We start from the raw sequence: 24,699 nt of genomic DNA on the forward strand, positions 1-24,699 counted from the left end.
GTTATCAAAAGATAATAATGACAGAAAGAAGAAGGAAGATAATCTTGTTTTATCTCTGAAGAACAAGTTTGATGAATGTGGAAGATTTACTCATGAGAATAATCTATTGAGGACTAATTTGGCACACTCCCGAAATAATGAACAAGAACTTGAAAGACAAGTAACTACTCTGAGAGATGATATGACTACTGCAAGTGTGTATAAAGAAAAGTTTAGGATCACTGCTGCATAGTTGGATGACTTACTGAAAAGACAAAGACAAATTGATGATTCTAGAGGACTTGGATTTGTACAAGGTGAAAGATCTGGTACTACTAATGAAGATCAGACAACTAGTATGTAGAACTCATTAGAATAGAGGAAACCGGTAAGGCAATTCAATGCTTATAAATTCAATGGTAGATGTTTTGTTTGCAATAAATTTGGGCATATGGCTAAACAATGTAGAAATAAGGCAAATCAAAACTACAATTTTGTTCCCAGTCAATGAATAAACTGCAAGAAATATATTCATAGATCAGAAGATTGTAGAATGAATGTTAAGAAATAATAATACCAGATATGTCAAACCAATTCAGAAGAACAATGTTACATGCTATGCATGCAACAAAATAGGCCATATTGCTAAGTATTGCAAAAGAAAGACTCAACCAGTTAATAATGAGAAAGGAAAGAAGAAGGTAGATTAAATACAAAAAGATCACACCAAGAGATGGGTTAGAAAATCTGAAGAACAAAGTGGAGATGGATCTATACCGGAAAATCCACCAGTAGAACAGGGTATTCCTCTAGTGGTAACTGAGGCATAAGCCTTAGGGTTTGGTAAAGTCAGTGCTAAATTTTGCATATTACCCTGGAAGAGATCTAAGGAGATCTGGAAAGAGATATGGAGAAATGTGTTCATCATCTATGAAGGTTACCCCAGCACATAACTATGAAACTGACATCCGTAGGGTTGTTGGTGAAGCATTAATTACAGAAAGTTAGGGTTTTTATTCGCTAATAAAAGAGGGTAAGTAAATTCATTTTCACTCACAGCATTCAAGCATTCAGAATGAAGTTAAGGTGAATTAAGAGCGAGCAAAGCATTGAGAAAGGATTTCGAGCAATTATCTAAAGCACTCAATTGTCCACCGACATTCACTCTCAAGTATTTCTCAAACATGGCATCTGGATCTTCAACACCTATGTTTATTGCAAATCCCACCATTTTCGAAGTCAAGGATAAGTTAAGGCCAGTCTTTAAGGAGGTTCCCAAAATTGCCAAGAAGGAAGACTCTGTGGGAGCATTTTCTAGGGTTCCTGATGGAGTAATGTATGTTGAAGATGTGAGGGCATACATTCACTACACTCTTGAGGATTTGGGCACCGAAGACATTAAAATCATGTATCAATCAGTGATACTGGGAGACACCAGAATGATCAAACCATAATTCAAGGAAATTGAGGATCTAGGGTTAACCGATATTTTGTACATACCAAAATTCAAGGATGAGGTGATCAGATAGGTTCTGAGCAGGGTTCACAACAAATTCATTTGGTTAGACAGACTCTACATGATAACAAAGGAGGCTATTGAGGCTGTCACCAGCTTACCCAAGGTTGGACAAGAACCTGGTAAGAAAATTTCCAACGCAGAAGTTGAAAAACTCACTTGTGCTACATCCAATAGTAGATCAATGAGGATAAGCACAATAATCGAAACAAACATAAAGTTTGCAAGAATGATCATAGGATATAAGGTAACTCAATCCAACCGATTAAATTATGTTGCAAGTTCATGCATTCATGGCACATATTAGATGCTAAGGAATAATGTGAAGTATGACTTATGTGAATGAATGAGGAGTGAATTGATGCTAAACCTTACTAAGATCAAAGGAACCAAGAAAGACACCTTCAGATATGAAAACTTAATTGTTTGTTTAATGCTTTACTTCCTGGATGAGCTACCTAGTTTAGGAAAGAAGAAATGGGCTCATGACATACCGGTGGGTGTGCAGATCAAGATAGCAATCACCAGTCTTGGTACCGACAGAGATGAGAAACTTTGGGGGTATTTTAAGACTTTTAAAGAAAACATGAGAAAAAGGGAGAGAATTTCAATGAATATTATGGAGAAGTATTCCATTGACATATGTTTCATGGTGAAAACTGATGAAACTCTCATGGAAGCAGTTGAACCCAGGCAAATCGGGATTACTAAGCCTAGATATGAGGTAGACGATAGCATTTTTGAGCTTTATGCAAAGATGTTGTTAGATACCCCATTAGATGATAAGATAGAACACTTTGGTATAGCAGGAGAGAAGGATCTTGAAGTAAAAACAAGTTTTAACAAGAAGAGAAGAGAAAAGAAAAATAGAAAAGATGTCTGCATATGTACAAGATGTGCTGCATAAGATAGACACTCAACTGGGCTCTAAATCTAAACAGGAAGTCAAACTGGTAGAGGTTGCTACTGAAGAAGTGAAGAAGCCACAAGTTCACATTTCCCCTATCACTTCTGATTCTGATCCTAAGGATAATGAACCTCTGTTCAGAAGGGTGCAAAGGAAGAATGTGGTAAAACCACTGGTAGAGCAACAAAAGGCAAAACCTAGGAGGAGACTTGTCAAAAAGGTAGCTCACCCCACTGCACCTCCACCACTGGTAAGGAAGCCTACGCAGAAGAGGAAACCAGTCACATCGACAACAATGACCTGTGCTGAAATTATTGATGAAGTTACAAAAGATGGAATATTAAAGAATATATCAAAGTATTATCAAGATTTTGAAGAAAATGAGCAAAATGAGTTAGAAGAGGCTATTTTACTATATATAGACATCTATAAAAGAAAGCCTTAGTTGAAATTTTGAAGGAGATACCTTTATCCCTATATAATAAACTTGAGGCTAGAAGACTTGATGCTATCTAGAGGGATAGCGAAATCAAGGAAGTTGCATTTGTGGAACAATGTGGTACTATAAATAATGAAGAGATGAAAAGATGTATAGATACTTCTAATAGGACAATTTTCAGTAGTAAAAACCAACATATAAGACTTATGATGGGAAGAGTAAATGAGGTGATAAATGAGACAAGGGATGGACAAAATTCTTTCTGAAAAACCTAGACTTTCAAACATCTCAATAAGAATTTGCAAAGGCAACATCCCCCACCATTCCTAAAAAATCAAAAGGAAAGGGTATTTTGGGCAGTTCAACTCCAGTTTTGGCACAACCACAACCGACACTTAAAGAGAGTGTATAGTATGTACCAACACAGACCAATTTTGAGCAAGAGAATATACAGGGCACTATAAACACTATGGATGATACTCCATCAGCAGTAACCGATACTACAACAAGTGGGTAGCCACCAGTGCAAAAGAGGTTGAGATGGACAAGGTAAAATCAACTGAGTCCATACCAGTAGGTAAAATTGATTCCCCGGGAAGAGTTTTGGCAATTGACACTTCTTAGGTTGAGAAGAAATTAGTCTCTGAGTTAAGTCCAATAGAATTAATGATGATGGCCACTCAGAAATTGCTAAAGGAAGGAATTGTAGACAAAGGGTTAATTGATCAATCGGTCTCTATATTACACAGAATAATGCCTAACTGTCAGATTGAGGATGGAGCAAGCCCTTTCGGTAATCTCAAGACTTTAATAGAGCACACATCAAATAATTATCGATCTTTGAGACTGATTGCAGATCGACAGGCTTTGGATAGTTTCTCTGCAGCAAAAAGAGCAACTTTCGATCAACTCATAGGAACTGGGAAGAATAAAATAGAAGACAAGCTTATTCCCATTGAAATTTGTTTAAAACAATGTACTAATATTTACAGAGTATGTTGTAATTTAGGAAATCTTACAGCTAATGTAGATAGCAGATTGAAAAAGTTATATGACAAAATGGCTAATATTGCTAACTCTTTTGATGGATTGACTGCACTAACTACATCTGTTGATGGAGAAATTTTGTCCTTGGAGAACCAAGTTTTTTCTTTTGAGAAAGAGAAAGATAAAATAATAAGGAGAGCAAGAAATTTAAGAGGAGTGGTAAGCCCTAGACTTGATTCACTGGGTGTTCACAAGAAAGAATGCATGGATATGCTAGCAAAACCCACACCGGTAGATACCTAGGAGAAGGAATAATTTGCCCACTTACTCAGTGGACTTGCATTGGATCTGATACTTTCAAATTAGGTTGGGACATGTATCTTCAGTTACTACAAAAGGCATAACCAAAAATCTTGAAGATGACTAAGCTCGAGTGACACTAATAGTATTCTTTCATTATTTTATTCTTTCATCGGTCTTTGGCATTAATGTCAAAGGGGGAGTATGTACATATGTGAAAATTATCAAAGAAAATATTATCAGATGGAGTATATGGAGTGTATTTCGCAGGGGGAGCACACCGAAAGGAAATCCATTTTTGAAATGAGTATTGCCATCAATGCCAAAGGGGGAGATTGTTGGCAATTGACACTCATTGGATTCATTTTGTTGTCATTGATGGTAACAAGATCTGATAGAAGTCACAAACCAGCAAAGGAAGAATTCAGGCCTACACTGGCACCGACACCGACACCGACACCGACACCAGCACTGGCACTGACACCAGCACGGACATCAATACTTCAAGGAAGATTTATTTAGTAAATCATTTTGTAATTATTGTCAAGGCTGATATTGAATATCTTTTGTAAATGCATTGTAAGCCGACATAAGGCATATCATGTGTAATAGGTATATAAGTTAGTTTGCTAGGTCGATTTAAAAGATGATGAGATGATGGTATTGTGATGGAATAGAGATAGACATATATAGGTATAGCAAAACTGTGAGATGCAAAATATATGTATAGAGATCATTTTTGTATGCAAACATTATATCATGCAATGATCTACAGATAGCTTGGAAAGCATTCTTGGAGGAGAAGTAATACCGGTAATAGTTCAATTTTGTGAACTGGTATAGAGCATAACTAGAACTGGAACTCTATTTGGCATAGTAGATGCATTCTTGAGTTCATTTTTAGTAATTTACTTTGGCAGAAAGCTTGTAGTCAGTGAGGCTCTTTAGTGATGAGCATTATGGTCTAGGCAGTGTGCCTTTCTGCAAGTGCAGGCCCCTATTTTATGTAAAATCTTTTCATATGGCCAGTGAACTGATATTGTGGGTCACAAATCCCACCATGGTTTTTCCTCATTGAGGTTTTCCACATATAAATTTTGTGTGTTATGGTGTTCATTTATGTGGATGGTTTATTTGCTTCTTGTTATATGCTTATTTGTTTAACGATACATACATGCATGGTTTAGAAAGTTAAAAATTGTAGATTCTGACAGAACACTGATTCACCCCCCCTCTCAGTGTTCTCGGATCCCAACAGTAAGGATGACACAATTTGGGATAGGTTGTTGATGTTTTCTTCGATGGATGGATTAAAATTGGACATAGAGGATTGGGATGGAGGAGTAAAATTGGTGTATGTAGGTTGAGGTTGAGAGTAAGGAGGTGTAACACAATGATATGTAGGTATAGGAGATGATTGGTTTACAAATGGAAGACTCACAAAAGGAGGTATGAAAGAATTTTGATTAACAAAGCTGCCTCCATAACTAACCTATGTAGGATTAACATTTTGTGTGCATGTAGTCATAATAGAAGATGTGAAAGTAGGCACACGAGGTAAGGATGTAGCCAAAGGAATATAATGATTAACTTGCCTAGGAGCTTGAGTGTAACCAAGGCCTTTGACACAAATTTTCATAAGCATGATATTAGTGTCAATAATATGAACAAGGCCACACAAGAAATCAATATCAAGTTTATCATTTTGACCAATTCTATTTAATCCTTCAATCAATGGGATTGCCTCACTTTTTGGGTATTGTTGACTCATCCATTGTTGAATATTTTTAAATTCATTGTCAATCTTTTCGAATTGATCAATAGAAACCCTAGTTAGTAATTCATCCATGTCATGAGAATTATGAAAATAATGAGGATAAGTGACATTATTTGTTGGATTAGAGGAACCACCAACATTATCATGAAATAAGTTTTCCAAATTAGGCTCCATATCCTTAGCAATTAAATCTTGGGAAACCTTAATTCTATAATTTATTCTCACAAGAATATTGTAGTTATGACTAATGGTAGTGAAATTCATGCACAAAGGAGGGAAATTTGAATTTGAATTTAAAATTGAAAATTGTGATTAAACAATGAAAAATTTAATTAAAATGATTGATAAACCAATTAATTAAGCAATATGATTTGTGAATTTGAAAGATAAATGGATCTAAATCATAACATAGCATATCATAAAGATTAGATCTGAAAATACATTTGAAAAAAATAGAATTATAAATTAATTTTTTTGTAAATTCAACCATTAAATTTATGTCATTCAATTAGAATTTAGATCTATGGGTGCAAATTTGAATTTGAAATTGAATAAGTAATCAAATTTGAAATAATTAATCCAAATTAGACAACCCACCAGCTTAATTTTAGAATTAAACATTAAGGTTTTATGAATTTAACCTTAAATTTTTTAAAATTCAACTGGAATTCAAACTTGTAAATGTAAATTTGAATTAGTAAATGCATAAACACTCAAATCTGAAAACATAAATCAGAATTAAGGATGTAAGGAGTTGGGTTCAACAAAATGTAATGGTGAAAAATTTAGCGTTTCCACCATAAGAAGGGAGAAGCCCACTAATTTTTTCTTAGGCATGGTGGCATTGATGTCAACATGTGTGCGTTTAGGGCTGAGAAGTTGCAGAAAATGATGAGTGTCCCTGAATGAATATCATATTTGTTATAGTGATGTAGGATGATGAGGTTTCAAGGATGCAGATTAAGTAGAAGAGGTCACATGGAACAAATTGATGAATTAGATTGATGAAGATAGCAGATGCAGTAGAAAAGATCAGCTATGAAGTCATAGCCTCCCACAATGCCTATGATGTGTCTATGGAGCTCCTATTAGATGCCCTAAAGTTGAGGTTGTGAAGACAATATATCATGTATATCGAAAAGACCTCTTTATGTTATACCAATTTTAGTATGCTCTGATAAATAAGTATCACAAATCATATCAGGATAGCTATAGTGATCAAGTGTTTTGTAGGTGAGGTGGTCATATTGGGGTAACTTAGCCGATTTGGAAGGTGCTCCTCAAAATTCTTCTTGAATTTGTATCGGAATAGCTATACCGATACCGAGTCGCATGGAGGAAAATTCTATCAACATAAGTCATGCTGATGTCGGGACGTAAGGAGTCTCTTTGGTGTTTTGATGGATCGGGATAGCAATGCTGAAAACTAGAGCTAAGCTACACATCGGAATAGTAGACAAAGGTAGAGTAGCATTTTTTAGTAATGCTGATAGTGTTAACTACTCTGAGAATCATTATGTAGGAATAGATATGTCGACCAAGTGACCGAGGATGAGTATCGAGGTAGTCTCTGAAGGCAGAATAACACATTTTTTCTATGCCAACAGTGGAAGTTATTCCGACAAAGGAAAAAGTTGAAAATACCCATTGTTTAGTTCATCAGAATAACATATGGTGATATGTTGAAGGACTATGGATATGTAGTTAAGGATACTCCATGCCAATGCAGACACCATCGAATTACATATGAGATCAAGACTATTCTGATAGAGGAAGAATGAAGTGAAGACCCCTTGGCATGATCATCGACCTAACTTATAGCGAAAAAATAAAGGAATCACAAGGTCATCTATATAAAAATTAGAATGACCTATGATGATTAAGTTTGTCACCATGGAGTTTGGATTTGGAGTAGCTATGCCGATGTAGGTTCAAGTAGAGTCATCAGAACAAGTATGTTTTGACAGGATAGTGTCCAAATGTTAATATGATAGTTATGACTATTCCGATGGGTATGCACTTTGATATAATCTATGCCAATGGGGTTTTTCATAATGGAGTTGTATTTTTGGAATAGTGATGCCGATGGGGTTTGTCACTGTAGAGTTTGAGTTTTGGAGTACCTATGCCAATAAAGGGAGGGTGATTGTATGTCATCAAAATGACTTATTCTAGCGATCTAATAAGTTTTTCCTATGTAACATAGTCAAGGTAAGGAGATCCAATGAAGGACATCCCCACCTTGCATCTCATAACACAAAACACCATGCAAGATACTGGCAACCAGTAAGCAACCCTTGTTAGGACCCGGAGGCAATTGAGAGGGGGGGTAAATTAGTTGTCTATTAATTTCAACCCAAAGATAACTTAATAAAACTTGATACATAATACCAATAAACCAAATTTAATGTTGGTTAATAGTTTAACAGTTAATAATAGTACTGGTAAAGTTTAACGCATGAAACAGAAAGACAAACAACATCCACAACACATAACACAAATATTTAAACGTGGAAACCCTGTAAGGGGAAAAACCATAGTGGGAAACCTTACCCACAATCAGATGATACTACTACAGATAGTATGTGTGTACAAATGGGATTTGCACATGCAGGAAGGCCAACTGCCTAGATCTCACTGCTCAATCACAAAATGGAAGTCACACTGACTACAATTGGATGGTTAAATCCAATGATATTGTACTGCTCAAAATAGCATCTTCATATGCTGGATTCAGTACCAGTTAAGCTCTGATTGTCTTCTTCATACGTTCCTTGAATCTTCAAATGATGTCTACATGAGTAGCTCTGCTTATATTCACATATACCTTATTATATTCCTCTTCCACACCTTCTACATAATCTCACAAATGAGATCTTACATATATACCAGAACCTAAGACCAAATGTCTAGGTCAGCTCACTAAGAATATTACAATTAAATCAATTACAAATGAATCAATATGCGATGCATCATGTCGACTTAATGCATTTATAATAATAACCAATCAATAAATCATCTCCATAACGTGTCATGCTGATCTGGAATAGATAACGCTTGTCGGTCCATAACCTAGACCAATTTGCCAGTGACAGAAAATATGCAAACTCGATTAGACCAATAACCAAATCACCAAAACCAAGTGTCCAAACCATGTCTTCAACATAACCAAGTAATCTCCAGATGATGACAAGTCATCCTCTGTGCCAGTGAACAATATAACCTTTCGATGAACCAAATATCAGTGACTGTGCATAAGTCACTGAACATGCCGGTGAACGTAACCAAAGATCTCCAGTGTTGATAAGTGTTGAAAAGTGTTGACATCAATGACAAAACCAATGCAACGCATCCATAATACCAACAACCCTAACCGTTAAAAGGAACACAATATATAATCGATAAAAAATAAATTCATCATTACAATCACTTAAATATTTACATAAGCCTTCAGCGGCTACACATGTTGGACCACAACCCAGGATTACAGAACATTTTATGCAACACAAATATAAGTTCTGCATTAATCCAAACTTCAATCACCCCCAAACCAAAATCTTTCCGGAAACTACATCTTCACTCGGTCTCTACTTTCTCCGACCTCTATCCTATCAAATGAATCTCTAAATTTTCTCTTTATACCATCTGCAAGTAATAACAACTTGATCAAGTTGACCAAATACCAACCGATTCATGATGAAACATGCAAATGATAACATGTCGGCCCAAATCATCAAGAACATCTTCAAATGCATAAAACTTCATGCGGTCCTCTGGGAACATCGGACAAGGCCCAAAACAATATCACTCAATGATTTGCAAGTTACAAAAATCACCTGCAACCTGATTCCTCTTTGTTCCATACACTGCAAAACCAACCGGTAAGAGCACACCAATACCGGGCCAATACCGGGATCAATGTGGTCAATACTAAGATCGATGTATCACTAGGATCAAAATCAACGTGTCGGTTTGAACTACTTTGGTGCTATTGCATCAGACTCTCAGGGTTAATCAAAAAGTGAGTCCCATCACTTGATCTAGTTCGATGATCTGTCAGTAGGTACTTGCAACTGCCTCAGGGGTTCGATGATTTGACTACAAATTCTAGTTGCCCCTCCTCAGCGATCTACCGGTCCACCCTAGAGCCTGCCTCAGTTTGGTGATCTGTTCAAGTCTCCACCCACTAACTGCCTCAATTTCAAGCTCTAGGTTTGGCGGTCTACTTGCAAGCCTTGCACTACCTCACGTTTAGGATCTGAACAAGTCTACAAGCTGCCTCAACTTCCTTTCCAACCAACCGATATATAACCAGTTCTTCTCTGATCAACAGGTTCACAAACCAGCTCTGATACCACTTAACGCAGTCAAGGTAGGGAGATCCAATGAAGGACATCCCCACCTTGCAGCTCATAACACAAAACACCATGCAAGATACCGACATAACACAAAACACTATGCAAGATACCTACAACCGGTAACAGATTACAAGATATAACCAGTAAGCAATCCTAACCAGTAATAAATAAATTCATCATTACATTCATTTAAATAATTACATAAGCCTTCAATGGCTACACATGCTAGACCATAGCCCAAGATTACAGAACAATCCATGCAACACAAATCTAAGGTCCGCAGATCTTCTACTTGATGAATAGGCCTCTAGTAACAATCTGCACTGTTCTGCATTGATCTAGACTTCAGTCCCTTCGGACTTCAGTCCCCCCAGACCAAAACATTTTCAAAAACTACATATTTGCTCGGTCTCTACTTTCTCTGACCTCTATCCTGTCAAATGAATCTCTAAACTTTCTTTTTTATACCATCTGCAAGCAATAGCAACTCGATCAAGTCGGCCAAAGACCAACCGATTCATGATGAAATGTGCAAATGATAACATGTCGACCCAAATCACCAAGAACATATTCAAATGCAATAAACTTCAAGCGGTCCTCTAGGAATATTGAACAAGGCCCAAAACAACATCACTCAATGATTTGCAAGTTACAAAAATCACCCGCAACCCGATTCCTCTTTGTTCCATACACTGCAAAACCAACCAGTAAGAAGACACTAATATCAGGCCAATACTAGGATCGATATGGTCAATACCAAGATCAATGTCTCATTGGGATCAAAATCAAGGTGTCAATTTCAACTACTCTTGTCCTACTACATCACTATATCGATAGTTGTGGTCATCTCAATGAGTGTTCGTTTGACTTGAAGTCTACCAGATCAAGGTAACCTATGCCAATATGGTGTGTCAACTTGGAGACTATGCTCAGGATAACCTATGGTGATAAGTGAATCAGGTGAGTTCTTCCATTAGTGTAACTCATACCACCAGAAGGATACAAAGGCATCAAGTGGTCATCGAGATAAGTTTTGAAGGTGGAATAGAGGCTAGATGTTGACCCGAGAGTTATAACTATACCCATGGAGCTTTGAGAAATTGATTTTGGGATAGCCTATGATGATAACATAAATCAAGGTGAGGATTTTGTTGGAATAACCAATACCATTGAAAGGAACAAAAGACATCACATGGTCATTGAGGTAAGTCACACCGATAAGAAGGGCAAGTTGAGGTGAACGATTAGAGTAATCGATAACTATCGGTATAACACTTCAAGGTGCGACCAATAGTTAAAACTATTCTAATAGCACAAGAGAAATGTGACTTTGGGATAGCTATAGCGATGAACATATTTGCAGTCTGTATTACACAAAAGGTTATTCACAGAACGAAGTTTGACTAATCAGAGCAGCCTGATCATCCACATGGATTTTGATCGACCGTGAACATCCGACTTGGATGAAGAAAGTGAAGACATGTGGCTCCTTGGTGTATAGAACAAATCAGATCTACAGAGTTAGTGCATCTGATGGAGGTTGTTGTTGATCTTGTTTGGGTAGGTTGACAGAGGAAGAATTCATTAATGGCAGTTCTGTTGTAGACAAATGATGGCCTCAAGGTGATCAATTGTGGTAGAATCAGATCTTTTGGACAAATTGAGCTTACTAAAATTAGTAACCCAGTACAGAGACAAAATAAAAAATTAGAGCAGGGACATTTATTGCAGATGGCTGATCCAAAGAGGACTATGTGAACAACTAGCAGAGAAGACAGAGAATGACTTATTGTTCAAGCTGAGGTGTATGGTGATGTGGGGCGTGGAACCACCACAATGAAGGCTCAGATCAAGGATTCCTAGTTGAATCCATCTAATCAATGGCTCATATTCAAATTTTGTGAAAGATACAGGTTGGTGGGTCTTGAAACTTGAATTACCAACTAGACCAATTGTATGAACGATCTGCAAGCTACATTATAAATTATAAAGATTGAGATGTATGATAACGAGGCAAAGAGATCTTGTTTTATCAGTGATGAGTTATGATCTAATCGACCTTGTGCAGGGATTGTTGAATGCAATTGTGAAGAGAAGAATAGAGTAGTGAATGTGATTCGACATGGGTAGTAGACTCACTGTGAGAAGTTGTTGTGAAGCAAAGAAAAGAGTATGTTGTGAGCAATTGTAGAACTAGAGACAGAGAGTGAAGTAGATGGACATAAAAGAGTGTAGAGCCGTTGTGGCTGTAGGGTGAAAACATAGAGAGGCAAGGTAGAGAAGACAAAGAGCATAAACAAAGAAGCATGGATCAAAGATAGAGAGCACTGATCAGAGTCCAAAGAGCCAAGACAACCAGAAGAAACAAGAGATTGAGCAAAGGCAGAAAGAGGAGCAGGAGAGAAGAGAAAACAAATAGCAAAGAGCAGAGAACAAGGACTAAGATAGATAGAAGGCAGAGAGCTGAGATTGAAGCATAAAGATCTGATGGCAAAAGAGAGTCAATCAATCTCAAAGGTAGATTAGCTAGGTGTTGCAAAACTTCATTTGCAACAAGGTGTTTAAACTATATTTAGTATATCTTCATTGTAATCTCTGAGTGGGTGCACAGAGCTAGGGGTTAGTGCTCCTTGGGTTGGTGCCCTAAATGTTGTAACCTATTTTACTTGTGAGGATGGATTGGAGTAGTGGACTCCAACAACATTTTTCACTGAGGTTTTTACGCATCGTGGGTTTTCCTCGTTTCTATGAATAAATCTGATCCCGAGAATTGCATCTTTGTACCTATTCTTGCACACAATAGAGAAGGGAAAATTGTTGGGAATAAGAGTTTGTGTAGTGTCCCTCCTTGACTTATCATTTGATTTATGCATGGATAGACTTATCTAGACTCTTATATGATTCTTTGATTTATATATATGACTTTATTGACATCTCAGATGATATTTTCATGATGATAAACATTTATATGGACATATGATGTTTGATGACTTATGTGGATGATGATATCTATCCTTGATTATTATGATGATGGATTCATATTTGATGATCTCTATATGCACTTGTTATTGATGCAGGAGCATCCTCGGTCGATGAGAAATCTTGCATCAACCAAAAACATTTCCTTTTAGTTTTATTCTTGTCTAGTTCTTTATGTAGTTTTCTATGTTCTTACTAGTTGGTACTAGTAGTTGCTTGATTTTCATGGAAGATCTTATTTTTAGTTTGTAGGCTGGTTCATGTGCTTAATTTCAGATTTTCAGTTCATTTGGGTTGTTTTTCGGCCAGTTATTGCTTCCAGTTGACTATTTCTGGGTTTTGAGACAGTTCTTGTTCTTACCGATTGGTTTTACTTCATTACCAATGCAATTCTTAGCGCGTGGATCAATTTTGGGTCTTGTCCAATTTTCTTTGGCATATGGCCAACCTTCCTATTGAACCGCACCTCTTTATTGTTATGTTCTAGAAATATTTTTTTAATTCTTAGGGCCGACCTAGTTATACATTTCATTTTCTTGCATTGGTAAATATAATCTTGTGAGGCCGATCCAGATATGTTCCGGTGGGTATAAGTATGATATTATGTAATCAATTATAGGGGTAGATGAAGTAGAATTGAGAATGAGGATTAAGATTTGGATTTTGTGATCTGGTTGATTCTTAGAGTCCCGGTTGGATTGTATCTTCCTGATAGCCTGCATGTAACTAGTTAACTATCGGATGTCCTTTGATGATTATATGATGATAACCGGTTGGTTGCTAGAAGTTCTAAAGAAATAATATGATCTATTTATGTAGTCTTGTTATGTTTTCTTGTTTCTTTTGTTGTATTACTCTTACTGCATAAGCCGGTTGATTCTCTTTGAGGTTTTTACCAGTTATGGCTGCATCAAGTGGTATCAGAGCTGGTTTGTGAACCTGTTGTTGGAGGAGGACCCAGTTATGAACCAGTTGGTTGGAAAGGAAGTTGAGGCAACTTGTGGAATTGTCCAGATTGTCAAACATGAGGCAAAGCAAGTTTTGTAGGTAGATCGCCGATCCTAGAGCTTGAGCTTGAGGTAGTTAGTGGGTGGAGACTTGAATAGTTTGTCGATTGAGGCAGGCTGTAGAGTGGACCAGTAGGTCACTAAGGAGAGGCAATCAGAAGCCATAGTCAGATCACTAAACCCCTGAGGCAGTTACAAGCACCTACTAACCGATCATCGAACCAAATCAAGTGATGGGACTCATTTTTCAATTAGCCCTAAGAGTCTGATGCAGGAGTACCGAAGTAGTTTTTACCGGTTTGAGAAGGTACCAGTGCAATTGCTTGGAGATCATGGAATTTCTTCATGTTTGAGAGTTTAGAGTTGTGGATTTGGAATTATTCCCTTGAGTTTGTTGTCTTTATCATGTTCGAGATTCATGGCATTTGGATTTAATTCCGGTGAGATATCGATTCTGGTATTGGCCTGGTTGATGTGTTCTTACCGGTTAGTCTTGCATTGTGTTGAGCGAAGTTGAATCGATTTGTGGTTGATTTTCGTGACTTGCAGATCATTGAGTTTTGTTTCTTGTATCTTTTTTTATGTTCTTGAAGGACCGTGTGATGTTTTATGCACTTTCAAAGTTTTTCTTAATGATTTGAGCTGACATATTACCGTTAGCACATTTCATGAACTGGTTGGTCTTTTGGCCGACTTGAACAAGTTATTATTATTTGCAGATGGTATAAATAAAAGTTTTGAAAATTATTTGGGAGGATAAAAGACAAAAGATAGAAGACAAAAGTTCAATATTGAGTGAAGATGTAGAACCAGCGAGATTCAGGTCCTGTAGGACTAAAGCCAGAAGGGCTGAGGTCCAGATTAGGGTTGAACCAACAGACTGTTACAGGAGGCCAAATTGATGTGTAGATGCTCTGCGGATCTTATATTTGTGTTGTAAGCATTGTTTGTATCCTGGATTGCAATCCAACATGTGGCATATGTAATTCTTCAAATTGTTATAAGAATTATTCATATTGTTTATCGGTTGTGTATTATGTGATGTTACTGGTTGTTCTTTCTACTTTATTTGGTGTTGTGTTATCGGTTACTAATATATCTTGCATGGTGTTTGTGTTAGGTTGCAAGGATGGGATGTCCTTCATTGGATCTCCCCACCTTGATTGCTTCAAGAGGGTTCATGTATGTGTATATAAGATTTATATGGATTATGTATTCTAGTTGTTGGCATTATATACTCAAATGAGAATAGTTAATGTTGTCATTGATGGCAACCAACTAGTAACATGGTTTGTAGGTTACACCGGCAACATACATCATCTACCGGAACCGGCACGCACTAGAAGTTTATTCACACTGACATCCAGTCTACACCAACAATAGATTATACCAGCACTCTAAGCCGACTTGAAATAATATTGTTTTGTATTGTAATTATATGTGTATAGCCGACATGATGTATTGTAAAGACTCATATATGTATGAGATCTTTTAGGTCATTTTGAAATGTAATTAGGTAATGTAAGGAAGCGATATATGAGATGTGATAGGTTATGATAGCAAATGAACTGTATATGCATTTTGATGTAATTATCCTATGAGCAAATAAGAGCAGAGAAGAGTGAAGAAAGGTTTATGGCAGAGGTATCTGACAAAGCTTAAATGGGTACTGAATCCAGCATTGCAGATGCTATTTTGAGCAGCACATTGTTATTGGATTTAACCATCCAATTGTAGTCAATGTGACTCCGTTTTGTGTTGAGCACTGAGATCTAGGTTGTTGGCCTTCCTGCATATGCAGACCCCTATTGTACAAGTAATATTTATTCATATTGGCAAGTGAGTAAATATTATGGGTCACAAATCCCACCGAGGTTTTTCCCCTTCCGAGTTTCCTCGCCAAAAATATATGTGCTATGGTGTGCATTGATTCTTATACTTTTGTTTCTCTTTACTACATTATTATTTTTTTATCAATATATTAATTTGGGTTATAAAGTTGCAAAAAAGTTAAAATCTTTCATCTACCGGTTAGACATTGATTCACCCCCCCTCTCAGTGTCTTTAGGACTAATCAAGTATCTAACAATTGGTATCAGAGTCTTGTCCTCTATTTACATAAGACTAACAACTTGAGGAAGATTTTGTAACCAGTACCGATGGAAAGTTTGAGACAACAGTTGGAAGGAGCTCTTGAAGATTTTGATGCAGAAAAAATGAAGAATATCAAATTGAAAGATGAACTCAGAACTGCTCAAGAATTCATCAAAGCACTTCAAGATAACCTAGCTATAGCAAAGAATAAGAGAAAATAATTACATGTGCAATTGCAAAATCAAGATGATGAAGAAAAGGAAACTCTCAGAGATATTGCAGAGAAATTGAGACAAAAGAATAGTAAAATGAAGAATGAGATGCAAGATTTAACCATGAGATTATGCAAGGATATTGAAGATAGAAAGAGGAATGAAGAAGATTTGGCTAGAAGACTTAACAAAAGATCAGATGAATCTCTAAGGCTTAGTTATGAAAATGACATGCTTAAAATAGATTTGATTCACATGCAACATGACAAAGATGAACTTATGAGACAAGTTAGCACTTTGGAAAGTGAGTTGGTCACTGCAAATGAATACAAAGACAAATTAAAGAATAGTTCAGAGAAGCTTGATGATATGCTGAAAAGTCAGAAACCTGGTGGAGAAAAAATTGGACTTGGATTTGAACATGGAGAAATTTTTGGGACTGCAAACAATCATGATCATAGCAAACCGGTAAGGCAACCTAATGCTTATAAATTCAATGGGAAATGTTTTAATTGCAACAAATTTGGTCATAGAGAAAATCAGTGCAGATTTAGGAATAATTAGAATACAAACTCATCCACCAGTCAATGTTCCAAATGAAATAAAAATGGTCATGAATCAAATGATTGCAAAATGAATGTGAAATTCTATATTTGTGGTAGATTTGGACATTTATCTAATCAATGCATAACTCAAACTGGTCAAGGTTATGGAAAAGCCATTCAGAGAAACAATGTAACTTGTTGTGCATGTAACAAGAATAGGCATATTGCAAAATTTTGTAGAAGCAAGAGTGTACTGGCGAACAACAAAGGATCTAATGACAAAGGCAAAGAAAAGGTAAATAAAATTAAGCAAGAAATCACTAAACAATGGATGATCAAGAGAGATCAGAGGAATGATGAATATGTCTCTGCACCAGCAAAACAGGGCAATCCTGCACCTGCAGGAGATTCTTCATCTAACTAAGGAATAATCCTTAGGGGTAAGGCAACTAATTGAATATCATGAATTTACCCTCGGTTGGTGGTAAGAAGTTATAATTCTTCTTTACTAGCAGACATGTTGAGTTACAATGGAAATTCACTTCATCGGGGAAGAATTTATTGCGGTTGTAAGTTAACTTTTTGGTTATAAAACACCGTAATTTCTCATTTCAACTCACCAAAGCATTCAAGCATTCAAAGAAGAGAGAAATTGAGCAAAGGCATCCCAAAGGTGAAGTAGCAAAGGTTTTTTCAGAGCATTCAAGGATTTCTTAGCTAAAAGGTATTTATCTTATGAAATGGCTTCTTCATCCTCCATTCTTGAATTCATTGCAAACCCTACCATTGTGGAGAACATAAAATGACCTAGACCCATTTTCAAGATAATCCCTAAGATAGCAAAGCTAGATGACTCCATTGGTGCATTTTCTAGAATCCTGAAGGGAGTCGCATTTGTTGAAGACCCTAGGGCATACATACATTGCTACATTGAAAGTTTAGGGTCCGAAGATTTAAAGAATATGTTCATAAATGTTATTGCTGACAACCAAGGTATAGTCAAACTGGAACACAAGATTGTTGAGGATTTAGGGTTCATTAACATCCTTCATATGCCATAATTTTCAGATGAAAGTGTACGTTATGTTCTTAGTAGGGTTCACAATGAATTCATGTGGTTAGATTCAGTTTTTAAGATCACTAAGGAAGCTATAAGGGTTGTTACTGGTTTACTCTCCACTTGCACTAGGTTTGATAAGAAAAAGAAAATTCCAAACAAGGAAGTTATGAGCTTAATCGAAGCTACATTTGACAACAGGTCACTTAAGGTTAATGATATAAAAGATATCAATGTTAAATTTGCAAGTATGGTCATTGTTTATAAAGTTGCTCATACTAACAAACTGAATTTTGTATCTAGTTTATGCATTCATAGTGCTCATAAGATGATATTGAATAATGCTAAAATTGACATCTATGAATGGTTAAAGGATGAATTGCTAGAGAATTTGAACAAGATAAAAGGAGATAAGAAGGGAACCTTTAAATTTGGAAATTTGATTGTGAGTTTAATGCTTTACTTCTCAAAGGAGATTCCCGGTGTTGGAAATAAGGATTTTGCCTATGATATTTCTGTTAAAAAACAAATAAAGGAGACAATTACCAGCATGGGATCTAATAGTGACAAACTGGTAAAAGAGTATTTCAAGAATTTTCAAGAGAAAATGAGACAAAGGGAAAGGATTCCCCAAAGCATTGTTGATAAGTATGACAAACAAATATGCTTTATGATCAAAAGAGATGAAGTATGGATGGAGGAAGTTAGACCTAGAACTGTCTGGGTTACAGAGATGGTCTATGAGGTGGATTCACACATCTTGGATTCATATGCTAAAGTACTCCTAGATGCTCCACCGGAACCAACAGAGGAGATATTTGGAAATGCTGAAACAATTGAAACAGGTGTTGAAGTTAAGAAACAGAAGAAGATAAGAGATAAGGTAATGAAAGATGCTTCGATGTTTGTTGAAATTGTTAAGAAAGGCCTTTTTGAAACTAGATCCGATGAAAGGTGTTGTTGAACAAGAAAGAATAACATAACAACAACTGATAGCACACATCTCTCCTATGACTAGCTCATCTGATTTTGACAATGATAGGGCAGTTGAATTCAAAAGAGTGGAAAGAAAGAAAAGAAAACCCTCACTGGCATCTGCTCCATCTCCTAAGAAATCAAGGACACTTAGAAAGAAGCAACAAGCTGTAAGAGAGCCTATTGGTCCTAAGAAGAAAGTTACTCCAAAGAGGAAATCTGAATCAAAGGAACCAGATACTCTTTCACTGGAAGAGTTAGTCAATGAAATCACTAAAGATGGTAATATTAGTAATGCAAATAGATTTTATCATTCTATTAAGGATTCAGATAAGGATACTATAGAGGAAATCATTATTTTGTATCTAGACATATACAAGAAGGTTCTTATTGAAGTTGTAGATGTTCTACCTAATGATTTGTAATTAAGATTAGAAGCAAAGAGAATGTATATTATGGAACTTGATAAGAAATTAAAGGTAGAAGCTATATTAGCTATGCATCTTGTTAATCCCAAGAAGGAAATTGATGAACTTATATCTGAAGCCAATAGAACTGTTTTTGTGAGTGGTCACCAGAAAGTTAGTCTTATGGCCAGCAGAGTGAAAGAAATTGCAGATTAAATAGTTGATAAATGGGACATATTTTTTGTTGAGAGAGAGAAGAAAGAAGAGAAAGATAGATAAAATATGGATAAGTCATTTACTAAGGTATATCAGAAGATAGATAAGGGTAAGAGTAAGATTGGAAATATACCGGATATTATAGTTAAGGATAATCTACCTCCACTAGCATAGGACACCCCACCAATAATTTCAGAGGCACCGGCACAAATAGATAGTCAACCTGAAGAAGAGAAGTCAGAGGAAGTAACAAAAGATGACATTAATCCGAAGTCAAACATTCTTTTTACCATGAAAGTGGATACTCGGGATATCAATATTGTATTGGATAAGGAAACTACAGAGGTAAAGAAAGTTGAAGCTACAAATGATGTGATCTTTGAGTCACCAGTGAACACTGTTGACTCTCAGCTTAACACTGGAATACCGGTAGAAGCATAAGCAGAAGCAAAAAAGGGACATGAATAGAATATATATAAACCGACAGATAGTAAGATAGAGAGTAAGGTTGAAAATAAGAATGAGGATAAGAATGAAGATAAGAAGGAAGAAAAAGGGGATAAAGAAGAGGTTAAGGATGGAAGAAAGGAAGCAGAAGTGGTTAAGATAACTGTGTAGACATCTGGAGAAGAAAAGAAACCAATTACAGAACCAAGCACTCCACCTAGCACATCTACTATGGATTATAGACCAACGAATGTTACAAATGTACTTTTAGATTCAATAAAGAGGATTACAGAATGCAATGCCTTAGCATTTAAGGCCATTGATGATACTTTACCAATTTTGCAAATGATTGCACCAACATGTAAAGTTGATCATATTGATGGATCTATAGGTAAATTGGACACATTGTCCAAATTCATTGCTTCAAACATTCAAGCTATGGATAAAATAAATGAAGAGACCATTAAGGAAAGAGTGAATAAGGAGAAAGATGAATTCTTTTTCAGGACAATTAAATACTGTACAGGACAGATTGATTCTTTGTTATCGGCACTAAATTCCACCATTATGGAATACAAAGAGTTGTATAGGGATGTATGTAAGCCTCATCATTTAACAGAGGATATTGATATGGAAATAAGGAAAACATAGAAGGAAATTGATGATATAGCTGATAATATAATTGGTTCTTCAGAACTTACTTCAGTTTTGGATTAGGAAATGGCAACCTATGAAGAGAAGATTGAGAAATTAGAAAGAGAGAAGGCAAGGTTGAGAATGAAAACCCAGGAGTTGAAGAACAAGCTTGGTCCTAGATTGGACAACTTATTAACACACCGGAATGAGTTGTTTAAAGCATCTATTCAAGGAGACAGATCGTCAGAGAAACAAATGCATTATCTCACCGGTATAATCCGACAGACTGAGACCATAAATTCTAACAGTACTAAGTTATTGCAAGGTCTTAACTTAGTTTTGGCAGACATTTTTCAAATTGTACATAGCTAATTATAGGTTTCTAGGTAAATTTTGAATTCTTTGATTCTTTTGACATCCTTTGTCATTGATGTAAAAGGGGGAGTAGTGGTGTATGAGAAAAATGTACAAAAGGAGATCATTTTCTTAGGGGGAGCACACTCAGTTTTTGGACTTCAAATTTTGGATATCAGTTTTTGGATTTTTCTCATGAGTGTTGCCATCAATGACAAAGGGGGAGATTGTTGTTATTATACACTCAAATGAGAATAGTTGATGTTGTCATTGATGGCAATCAACTGATAACATGGTTCATAGGTTACACCAGCAACAAACATCATCTATCGGCACCGAAAGGCACTACAAGTTTATTCACACCGACAACAGATTATACCGACACTCTAAGCCGACTTGAAATAATATTGTTATGTATTGTAATTATATTTGTATAGCCAATATGATGTATTGTAAAGACTCATATATGTATGAGATCTTATAGATCATTTTGAAATGTAATCAGGTAATGTAAGGAAGCGATATATGAGATGTGATAGGTTATGATAGCAAATGAACTGTATATGCATTTTGATGTAATTATCCTATGAGCGAATAAGAGTAGAGCAGATCGAAGCAAGGTTTATGGCAGAGGTATTTGATAGAGATTAAACTAGTACTGAATCCAGCATTGCAGATGCTATTTTGAGAAGTACATTGTTATTGGATTTAACCATCCAATTGTAGTCAATGTGACTCCATTTTGTGTTGAGCAGTGAGATCTAGGCTGTTGGCCTTCCTGCATGTGCAGGCCCCTATTGTACAAGTAATATTTATTCATATTGGCCAGTGAGTAAATATTGTGGGTCACAAATCCCACCGAGGTTTTTCCCCTACTGGGTTTCCTAGCCAAAATTATCTGTGTTATGGTGTACATTGATGCTTATGCTTTTGTTTCTCTTTACTACATTATTATTTGTTTAGCAGTATATTAATTTGGGTTATAAATTTTCAAACAAGTTAAAATATTTCATCTACCGTTTAGACACTGACTCACCCCCCCCCCTCTCAGTGTCTTTGGGATTGATCAAGTATCTAACAATTGCCATTTGATTTATTGTATATGTTCAGACTCTTGATTATATATTGGCATTGTTGGCATTTTGGCAATTGGTTGCATTGCTTATTATTGTGTTGTGTGAATTCTCTTTGATGTTGCATTTGAGCCTCCTTGTGATTTTTTGTTAAGGTCTTGGAACATGGTTAGGGGGAGTGGGCTTTCATGTGATGACTGAGGTCTTGAGAGATAGGCTACTAGGAGGTTCCTAGCAAGGATGCTTAGAGTCTAGACCACCAAAGCACATTGAAAGTTTTCCTTGTTGTAATAAGTGATAACATTAATAATTAATTAGATGGGTTGGGTAATTAGGATTCATCTAATTAAGATAATAATGGATGTGAGCCCCAAGACTTAGTCCTAGAGAGGATGTTTTAGGATAAGATTGTGAACGCCATTGTGATGGAAAGTCAATCTCCTTTGTTCTCTTGTAGATTGAGATGGATCCACATGTCTATTGAGATGATTCCTTCTATTTGAGGATAACATGCAGAGAAATGTTTATCAGGGTGGTTCCTTCTATGTGAGGATAGCATGTGATTACACTCCACTCCTACATGTGTCCTTGTCCTTGGTCCTTGTTTCTTATGCCACAATTTTTGGTATGCCTCTAGGATTTTATATATTTAATGTTAGCCTTGTGATGTGATTTAGCTTATGTTATTGAGTTGCTTCTTCTGAGTTCTCTTTATTTGTTAGGTTCCAGCCTAGGTCTAGTGTGTGTGTGTGTGGGACCTTATGTTATCTCCTAGCATGGGTGGTGGTTCCTTTGGTTCCCCATGGTCAGGTGGCTTGATGTCTTCTTCTATTGGGATGTTCTTTGTTGGTTGCTTCATGTATGGATGTGGATTCTTGTATCTTCATCTTATGGATGGATAAACGTAGCAGATGAATGAATTGGATCATATGACATATGTAATTGTGGATACCATGAGATTAATGTATTTGTACTTAGTCCTCAAGAGCCTTTCTCTTTGAGTTAATTTGATAGTGGATATGTAATGTTAGGTGATGCAAGTTAGGACATGGATTATGACTCTAGTAAATGGATATAATGATGTATCATATTGTATCTTGTGATTGTTCATTAATAAAAATAATGATATTGGATTCATTGTTGTGCATTAGAAATATGTGTATTAATTTAAATGGACTAGTTATGTGATTAGTTCATAATGAAATGGATTAATGATGTTAGAAAAAATGAATAAATGAATTAGGAAAATTTGGTATTGGTGTCTTAAAATAATCTTAATGGGGGTTAAATGGTAATTGCAGTGTTAAGGATTGCATTCATAATAGATAGATTGGAAATGATCTTGCATATGTGCATGGAAAGAATAATTGATAATAGGGATATAATGCATTGAATGGTGGTAGTGATCATGATGTTATTTCTTATATTAGTGGGTTAAGTAATGACATTAAGGTACCATAGGGAAGTTAATGTTATGTTGTGTTTAATTCCTCTTGTGTTAATATTTTATATGTTCATGATGTTAAATGCATATCATGTTAATGGTTGTTTAATGCATTTTAATAGATGATCGTATGTGTTGCATTAGATGACGTTTAATTTTTAATTTTTTTATCTCTATAAGTAGGTTAGTTTTCTTTATTTTTCTAGGGTGTTTTTGGCGAGCATTACAGTTTGCCTTAGGTTAAACCTTGATTTTGGAATTAACCATGAAATAGAAATGAAATTGAATTGAATTGTTGTAATGGAAATGATTTCCTTTTGAGGGAAATATTGAAAATGTCTAAAAAATTAATGATATAACTGTTTATGAAGTTTTGTTTCTCTCCACAAGGAATAAGGGTTTCATTTAGTCTTCATAAAATATAGAACATGAATGCCATCTCCAATGCTTGAATCTTGACCTTACCTCTACTCCAATGCTTGAAAGAAGACTGGTTGCTTTCTCTATTGAATTTGAATTATTAATTATTGATTGATTAATTAAATGTATATCAAAGTGAGAGGGTTAGACCTCCTTTTATGCATGCTTGTCAAAAAACAACTTAATTTTTTGACATGAGTTGACACAAGATCTAGGTTCCTTCTCAAATAATGCTATTGTTAAGAGGCCTCAAAATGGGCCCTAATTGGGAGGACTAGGATGCTAGCGCCTTGGTTCTAACCAATTAGGGACACAGGAAGTTGGGGAAGAAAGTGTACATGATGAAAATTTTGAGTTTAGTGTAGTGTGTGAGTAGAATCAGGGCTCTGATCAAGCCTTAGGAGATGAACACCAAGGTGAGGGCCCAAATGAGGATGAAATTGCTAGGGACTACAATTTAGGATGCTACAACTTCTTCTAATTATCACCCATAGGGTAATGGATAGGTTGATTCTACTAATAGGAATTTGATTAAGATTATCAAGAGGACAATAGAAGATAATCAAACAA

The sequence above is a fragment of the Cryptomeria japonica genome, chromosome 6 (assembly GCF_030272615.1).
Source record: "Cryptomeria japonica chromosome 6, Sugi_1.0, whole genome shotgun sequence".
NCBI classification, from domain to species: domain Eukaryota; kingdom Viridiplantae; phylum Streptophyta; class Pinopsida; order Cupressales; family Cupressaceae; genus Cryptomeria; species Cryptomeria japonica.